The 8,220-nt window shown below is 44.0% G+C and overlaps 1 long non-coding RNA gene across 3 annotated transcripts; it reads right to left on the bottom strand.

The window, feature by feature from the left end:
- Positions 1–1,064: 1,064 nt before the first annotated feature.
- LOC309376444 lies at positions 1,065–7,636 on the bottom strand. Of its 3 annotated transcripts, none has more exons than XR_014171192.1 (3): positions 7,556–7,636; positions 2,783–2,922; positions 1,065–1,515 (listed from the first exon to the last, which is right to left on the bottom strand). It is a non-coding gene; the product is annotated as an uncharacterized lncRNA (long non-coding RNA). The 3 variants fall into 3 exon arrangements; XR_014171193.1 differs by lacking the exon at positions 7,556–7,636 and adding an exon at positions 4,922–5,046; XR_014171194.1 differs by lacking the exon at positions 7,556–7,636 and adding an exon at positions 4,619–4,815.
- Between the last annotated feature and the right edge of the window lie 584 nt (positions 7,637–8,220).

Here is an 8,220-nt window from a genome sequence, read left to right as displayed (position 1 = left end):
CAAGGAGGCTACAACAAGAAAACATAATACTACAGTCATAACACCACTTAAAAGCATATTATTAAAAAATGATAAACACTACAATTCTCAAGATGTTCACAACCATGCTCGGCTTACTTAATTGAACCATCCCATAGAGAAGTAACTGTTGCTTGGCAGATCTTGTACTTTAGCAAGATTTATAGACCACTTAATAATAATAAGAATTCTAAGTGGTTTACATAAAACAATACAAAATATTCATTAAAAGTAGTGATAAATACAAAATTTTAAAACTGCAGACGTAATAAAAGTATAAAAATATAGACAAAAAAATCAATCACTTTAAAAGCAAATGTACATCATAAAATTACATGTCAAGGTAGGCATGTCTAAACAAAAAAAAGGTTTAAGCAGGCATCAAGAACAGTACAATAAAGGCACTTGCCTAATTTCAATGGGTAGGGAGTTCCAGAGAATAAGTCCTGCCACACTAAAGGATTGCCCTTATTATAACATCACAAGGAATATAAAGTTACAATCCTGATCTGAGTGGCTCCTACTAAATATACATCCTACTTTCAAACAAAGGAAGAGTGCCACCAAATTACATTACAGTGAACTTCCAAGCTTTGATGAATGTTAGCTTTCATGCCTGAAGAATAGCAATCCCATTCGCAGATGAATTCCACACACACATCCAAAAGAGAGAGAGATTTTTCACACTCTTGAGTGTGGGGCTGCCAGCATGCACTAAATTTCAGACGTTCACTGTTAATTAGTTGGATCGAAGGACGAGAATGTTAGATTAGATGCTTATACCCTGCTTTTATATTACAATAATGCACAAAATGGCTTACAATACAAAACAGAAATGCAATATAAAATACTGAATGCAATACAAAATATAATACACAATATACACAATAGACTAAAGATTACATAATAAATACAATAATGTCAAGAACAATTATCTTCCAGCTGCTGGGTTTTTTGTTTTTGCTCTCCTCGGTGCAGCAGAGGCTCCCACACTCCAACCAAGATCCCCCACAAGACCTCCCCAAATACTTTCTCCCCCACCCAAAGTCAACATTAGCCCCACACATCTGATGGGTCTCCCAGCCCACCCATCTAATGTTCCAGGTGATCACCCTTGGTCAAGAACCTCCATGCAATCTGAGAGAAACTGTATTATAGCAGTCTCCCCCAACCTGAACCACAACTCGTATCAGCCCCAGCACCATGTAATTGTGCTGGCTGGGGCTGATGGGAGTTGTGGTCCAAAACATCTGGAAGGTACCATATTGCAGGAGGCTGCCTTATAGCATTGCAAAGGATGCTGGGATGCCCCCAGCCTTGTCCTATGCCATGATAACACAGGGTAAAGGTTTTGCTCTTTTTGCACATTCACTGTCTCCATTTTCAGATAAATCACAGGTGTATTCTGTTACACACATGCATTCCACTTCTGGACAGTGAGAAGTTTTAGTGGTGCCTTTTCCTTGGAATGGAGTTCACTGAAAACTGATGGTGCTTCTATGAAAAAAGGTTTTATTTATGCATAAATACATAGTAAGGATCAGATCATGGCATTAACACTCCACTACAGTGGTACCTCGGGTTAAGTACTTAATTCGTTCCAGAGGTCTGTTCTTAACCTGAAACTGTTCTTAACCTGAAGCACCACTTTATCTAATGGGGCCTCCTGCTGCCGCCGCGCCGCTGGAACACAATTTCTGTTCTCATCCTGAAGCAAAGTTCTTAACCTGAGGTAATATTTCTGGGTTAGCAGAGTGGGTAACCTGAAGCATATGTAACCTGAAGCGTATGTAACCCGAGGTACCACTTACAGATAGGTAGCCGTGTTGGTCTGCCATAGTCAAAACAAAAAAAATTCCTTCCAGTAGCACCTTAAAGACCAACTAAGTTAGTTCTTGGTATGAGCTTTCGTGTGCATGCACACACTGTGTATCTGAAGAAGTGTGCATGCACACGAAAGCTCATACCAAGAACTAACTTAGTTGGTCTTTAAGGTGCTACTGAAAGGAATTTTTTTTTGTTTTGACCGAGGTACCACTGTACTTCTTTCCCCATTACATTTTAGGAGGCCACCAGCACCGTCAGATACTTCCAGGGATCAACTAAGCCTATTGTATTTCTTTGTTCATCTCAGAATTACAGGGTTAGCTTGTCCCCTCCCCCCGGCCAGGCGAGGGGACAAAAGGATGAGTCTTCCTCTCTGCACAAACACATACACCTCTCTCTTCCAATCACAAGGGTACAAACTGAAATAATAACCACAAGCTAACACTGGGCATGCCTGGGCACTTAATTGTCAGTGCAGTTCCCACACTCTTGCTGCATCTAGCTATTTTACAGTCAAGAGTCACCGGGTTAGAAGAGATCCTCTTCTCCTTCAGACCTTTGGGATGTGAGACAAGACCTTCAGTTCACATTTTTAGGCAAACTAGTACGCCAACCAAAAGATACCCTTTGAAATTTGCAGTTCCCTGAATATTGCAACCCAGTTCTCCAACCAAGAAACACACGCCAGAAAACATATGTTGGGGAAGAATAACACAAATGCATATGTTTGTGAAACTAACATACTAAAAATGCAATATGTTAAGGAAACATTGTCTGCAAATATGTGCAGGAGAGCAAAACCCAAACTGATGCAGAAATGGGTAAAGAATTTCAGAGTAGGAAAACTGAGGAAAATAATAATTGACAAGTTCATCCATCTGTGTAATCAAATCCACCCTCAGATCCACCACACTACAATTAATCCTTTCGCAGGCACCTATGATCAGCAGAAGGGCTCAAGTGCATCCATTTCCTTTTGGGGAAATTTTTCACTCCACTGCCTTGAAGATGTCCCAAGTGCCCACAGCCTCATCTCAGTTCCCAGGTCAATCTTCTGGGTCCAGAAGGCAATTACCTCTCTGTATGTATGCCATTTGGTATTTTGTCCTAGCTGGTAGCCAGGGGGGCTGCTACAGTGCTGTCACGTTCTCCAAGCTTCTGGGTTAAGAAGCAGTCTTGTGAAAGTCAGCTCCCAGGTTCCTCCCAGGCAACCCAAATAGTTCCTGCTTTGGAACTTGGTCACAGCATGGGAAGGCAAGTCTCGTATACATGTGAAGTATTAGAGCATGCTTTTTGATATATATAGCTTGGGGCCCAGATATCTGGAAGTCCACTTGCTCCCTTAGAGACCTGCCCAGCCCCTGGAGGCACTGGGGGATGCTCTTCTCACATTGACACAGTTCTCTCAGGTACAGCATGTGGTGACTGGTGAGAGGGTGTTTTCAATAGTTACAAGCACACCAACTTTGGAATGCCCTCTTCTTTCAGGTGTGAGCAGCACCACCATTGACGACAATTAACCACCAAGGATTTGACTAAGATGGTGTCCCTGGCTTGGTTGGTGCAGTTATGTTGCTAGTAAACTGTCTGTTTTTACGACTGAATTGAATTTACACTTATTTATTTATTTCATTTATTTATTTCATAAAAATTATACAATGCCTGATTGTAGAAAGAAAACCTCAAAGCAGTATACCAAAAGATAAAATAATAAAATCCAGAAAGATTTACAGCCAACGCTGAAAAGATAATACTAAAACAGATTAAAATTACCTCAACTTTCTAAGCATCTGGGTAGCCTTGTCTAAACAAGAATGTTTCAGCAGGCACCAGGAAGGTTAAAGTGAAGGTACCTGCTGGATTTCAACGGGCAAAGAGTTCCAAAGGGAAATACGATTTTCTTGTATTGTTTTCATGGGTTTTTTGCTCTAGAATGGTGTAAATCAGGCTTCCTCAACCTCGGCCCTCCAGATGTTTTGAGACTACAATTCCCATCACCCTGACCACTGGTCCTGCTAGCTAGGGATTATGGGAGTTGTAGGCCAACAATATCTGGAGGGCCGAGGTTGAGGAAGCCTGGTATAAACAATGAGTAGCATATTATAAGTTTTCTTTTTTAGGGTGAAGGGCGGAGGGAGGACAAGAAGATTCTTCAACTCCCACAGCTCTGCTGCCATCACCAGAAAATGGCAGCCGCCTCTTTGGGCACCCTAGCTCCAGCAAGTTGAGTTTCCAGAGATATTCAGGCCAACTCCTCAAAGAGAGGCTTCCTAATGGCTCCAAGCAGCTCATTTGCAGCACTTATTTATTTTTTTCATTTTCATTGGAAAAGAGCATAAATGAATAAGCAAGCCTATCTCCCTCCCTCGCTGTCAGGAAGAAGAAAAGCCCATCCTTCCTTACATAGGGAAGTGACACTGTGGATTAGCCCCATAGCCTAAGAAGAAATCCTCCTTGGCTGACATCACTACTCCACATAAAGCAGGCTGCAATGCCGCTGTCTTTTTGATCAGGGGGAGGGGGGCAATCCCCCCACCAAGGCCTCTCTTCCCCTGACAGACTGCTTGTCCTTTTTAATGCTACATGAGAGCACCAGCCGGAGTTTTCCTCCCCTCGGAGCTAGTGGCACTGATTAGAGAGGCTGGTGGATGCCTGGGGGGGACTCACTTCTCTGGCCAAAGCAACTCACTCTGTCAGGCTCCCTTCCCTTTTCACATTATTATTATTATTATTATTATTATTATTATTATTATTATTAATTGAATTTATATACCGCCCTATACCCGGAGGTCTCCTTTACAGGCTGGGCTCCCCCTCACAGGTCTCCATTGCTCGGCTGACCCTGCAACGCCAGTTCTCCTAAATAAGCATCCTCTGCAGTCACCCTGCCTCTCAGGTCTTCTCCTCAAACCACTGCCCAGTTTTGTCCCATTCAATCTGGGAGCATCCTCTGTGACTGCAAGACTTGGAGACCAGCAGGGTCAATATCTTAACCTTCCAACAGATCTTGCTTGCCCATTAGATTTCCAGGAGAGGCCCAAAGTCCAGCACAGAGCAAATGTTTATTTTGACTCACCAGCATCCAGCATCAGCCAAACTCTCCTTCTCTCTCTCTCTCTCTCTCTCTCTCTCTCTCTCTCTCACACACACACACACACACACACACACACTGCTCACATACACAGTCCCTCTTGACCTATTGTTCTGTCTCCTGGGATAATGTGGCATCAAGCCAGCTGAGGTGAGAAAAGGCTCACCCATGTGTCTCTATGGCAACCTCTTTAGGCTTCTGAATCACAGGGCTTAACCGGCCAGCCAAAGACATTAACAAGGAACTGGACTGGCCGATTTCCTCTTATAGATTCTAGCCCATATACACAGGATCGCAGCTTTGGAAGGAACCCAGGGTATCACGCAGACTGATCCTCCAAGCTCACATCGATACACTTCCAGATGTTGGCAGGATGCTCAGATTGTTATGTAAGCGAGCCAGGGTAGTGGTAGAGAGAATCTCGTGTCTTGGCAAATTTGATGTCTGAGTTTGCTTCTTTTCTTCTTCCCTTCCCATCCCCTTTTCCTTTCATGTCAGGTCTTTTTAGACTGCAAGCCTGAGGGCAAGGACTATGTAATCTTTTATTTATTTGTAAGCTTCTCTAACTGTATGCTCTGAATGAATGAGTAAATAAACACCAAGTTACTTCTCCCAATCTGCAATTCCTCACCACAGAAAGGGCAATACTATACATTTCACTTCTTAAACTATCTAGCTTTCCCCCTTATATGGGACCAAGAAAGCATCTGCAATTAGATTAAATAAGTTAATCAACTAAAGTGATAGTTGATTAACTGATGAAGCTGATGTTAAATGGTGAGGGAATGTTTTAATCAGTGTGTGGGTACAAATTAAAAGTACCCTTTTATTTTCTGAGATTTTAATCCATCTGAATTACTTTAGCAAGAAATAAAGAGGGAGGAATTATAAACGGCTATTTCCAACTTGTATTTATTAAATTGCAAGTTACCTTTCACATACATCCATATTTCAAACCAGGCAACTTTATTTAGGGTTTTCTTCTTGTTTTGTAAGATGCAGAGCCATTTCTAAATGATTGATTGATTAATCTATGACTTGATTGCACAGCAGATGATTAATCAGTTAAAGTTATTTCATTCTGCTCACTTTCCACATGGATGTTCTCTTTGCACAACAGAGCCCTGGCCAACAATGCCTAGTTGTTGTTTTTATCCAGTGTTTCTTGAGAACTTGTTCCCTACTGAGGCAGCTACGACCTTAGCTAGTGAAAACCAGCTTCAAACCCTTACACATAAGGACACAAGAAGAACCTGCTGGATCAGTCCAATGGTCAATCTAGTCCAGGGGTTGGCAAACTACGGTCCCCGGGCCAGATCAGGCCCACCTGGGTCCTAAATCCGGCCCATACTGCAAAGCCGGAACCCACCACGAAGCTGATTCTCCTGGTGATGGCGACGGGAGGAAGAGGCCAAGCGACGGCGGCTCTGCCAATCAAACGCCACGCCTAGTTTACCTCAGCGTGGTGCGGGGACGTCTCTGCCAATCAAACGCTGCACCTGGTTTACCTCAGCCACATTTGATTGGCAAAGCCATCCCTGCACCATGCTGAGGTAAACTAGGTGTGGCATTTGATTGGCAGAGCCGCCAGCACTCGGCCTCTTCCTCCCACTGCCACCGCCGCTGCCGCCACCCTGGTGCTCCTGTGGGCCAGAGAGTGGAGTGGACGAGCTCACTCTGCCTACCCACTTCACAAGAAGAAGCAGCAGTGGTGGTGGTGGCCCCTGGGAAGGTAAGTGCAGTGTCTTCTTTCTCTAGGCAGGGAGGAAGCCCGTTTTGTGCCACCAGCAGCAGCGAATGAGGCAGGCGGCAAACTGAGAAGGCTGCTGGGGCTGGGTATGTGCAGTGTGCATAGGAATTCAGAGAGAGAGAGAGAGAGAGAGAGAGAGAGAGAGAGAGAGAGAGAGAGAGAGAGAGAGAGAGAGAGTCCAGCCCTCCACAAGGTCTGAGAGACAGTGGAACGGCCCCCTGTGGAAAAAGTCTGCTGACCCTGATCTAGTCCAACATCCTGATCTCACAGTGGCCAACCAGATGCCTTTGGAAAACCCACAAGCAGGACCCAAGCACATGAGCTCTCTCCCTTCCTGCAATTTCCAACAACGGATGCTCAGAAGCATTCATGTCTCTGGGCATGGAGGCAGAGGATAGCCATTGTGGCTAGTAGGCATTGATAACTTTATCCATGAATTTCTCCAGTCCCTTTGAAGCCATCCATGCTTGTGGTCATCACTTCCTCCTGTTTAAGAGATGGAATGAGGATTAAATCTGTGGTTTAAAATACACCTCCTATCCCACGTGTGTAAGAGAAATATGAAAAGTAAGAGGGCTGTGAAGCCTTTTTAGCAGGGTAAAACACTTCTATGATTTGCAGCTTACTAAAGCTTAGGAATAAGGCAATTACACCTCTTTATCCCATTTATTTGTGCTCTCCTGACCTGCCATTCTTCCCCTCAATTGCAGAGAATGAACCACATGTTTTTGTAAGATAAACAACAACAGCAAAGGTTTATCTACATTTCAATGCAGGCAGCAAATACAATACAGGTAAGAAAACCTCTCAGGTACAAAATACTAAAGTACTGAATTTGTTGTGTGTATCTGGAGCCCCAAGACACACACCTGATTAGCTTGGAAGCATGGTGGAGAGACAATCTCCTCAGAAGCAGGAAGAAGTATAAAAGATTATCTGCTTTGTTGCAGAATTCCCCTTTGTTACAGAATTACTGCGCAGAGGAGGAAGGGGAAGTGACCACACAGAGGATCTTCTCTAGGAAGCTTAAGAACTCTCCATGTAGTAGTCATGCATAATTTCATAAACTTCTGTCATTTCACCTCTTTTGGGCTTTTTCTCTAAACTGGTAGGTCCTATATGCTGCAGCCTTTCTGCACAGGGGAATTGTTCTGCTCCCTTGATGGGCTGACCTTGGCTGATCTTGCAAAACTCATAACTTCTTGGCCTGACCTACTGCTCTTGAGGAAAAGCTTGTAGCTCTGGGGTAGAGCATCTCCTATACATGTAGAAGGTGCCAGAATTGATCCCTGACATCTTCAGGAAGGACTGGGAAAGCCCCCCTCACCTTCTGCCAGTCAGTGCAGACAATACTGTGTCAGATGGCACCAGGGTCTGACTCTGTGTTCAGTAGCTTTCTCTGGTTATACTGGGGCAGAGCTTTGCCTTCAGAAAGTCCCAGGTTCCTTCCCTGGCATCTTCAGGTAGGAATGCCTGGCACCCTGAAGAGTGGCTGCCAGTCAGTGTAAGCAATACTGAACTAGATGGATTGGTT

This window comes from Podarcis melisellensis (genome assembly GCF_964234715.1).
Source record: "Podarcis melisellensis genome assembly, chromosome: 8".
Classification (NCBI taxonomy): domain Eukaryota; kingdom Metazoa; phylum Chordata; class Lepidosauria; order Squamata; family Lacertidae; genus Podarcis; species Podarcis melisellensis.
The sequence above is the reverse complement of the archived record's forward strand: the minus strand, read 5'-3'. Positions and strand labels throughout refer to the sequence as shown.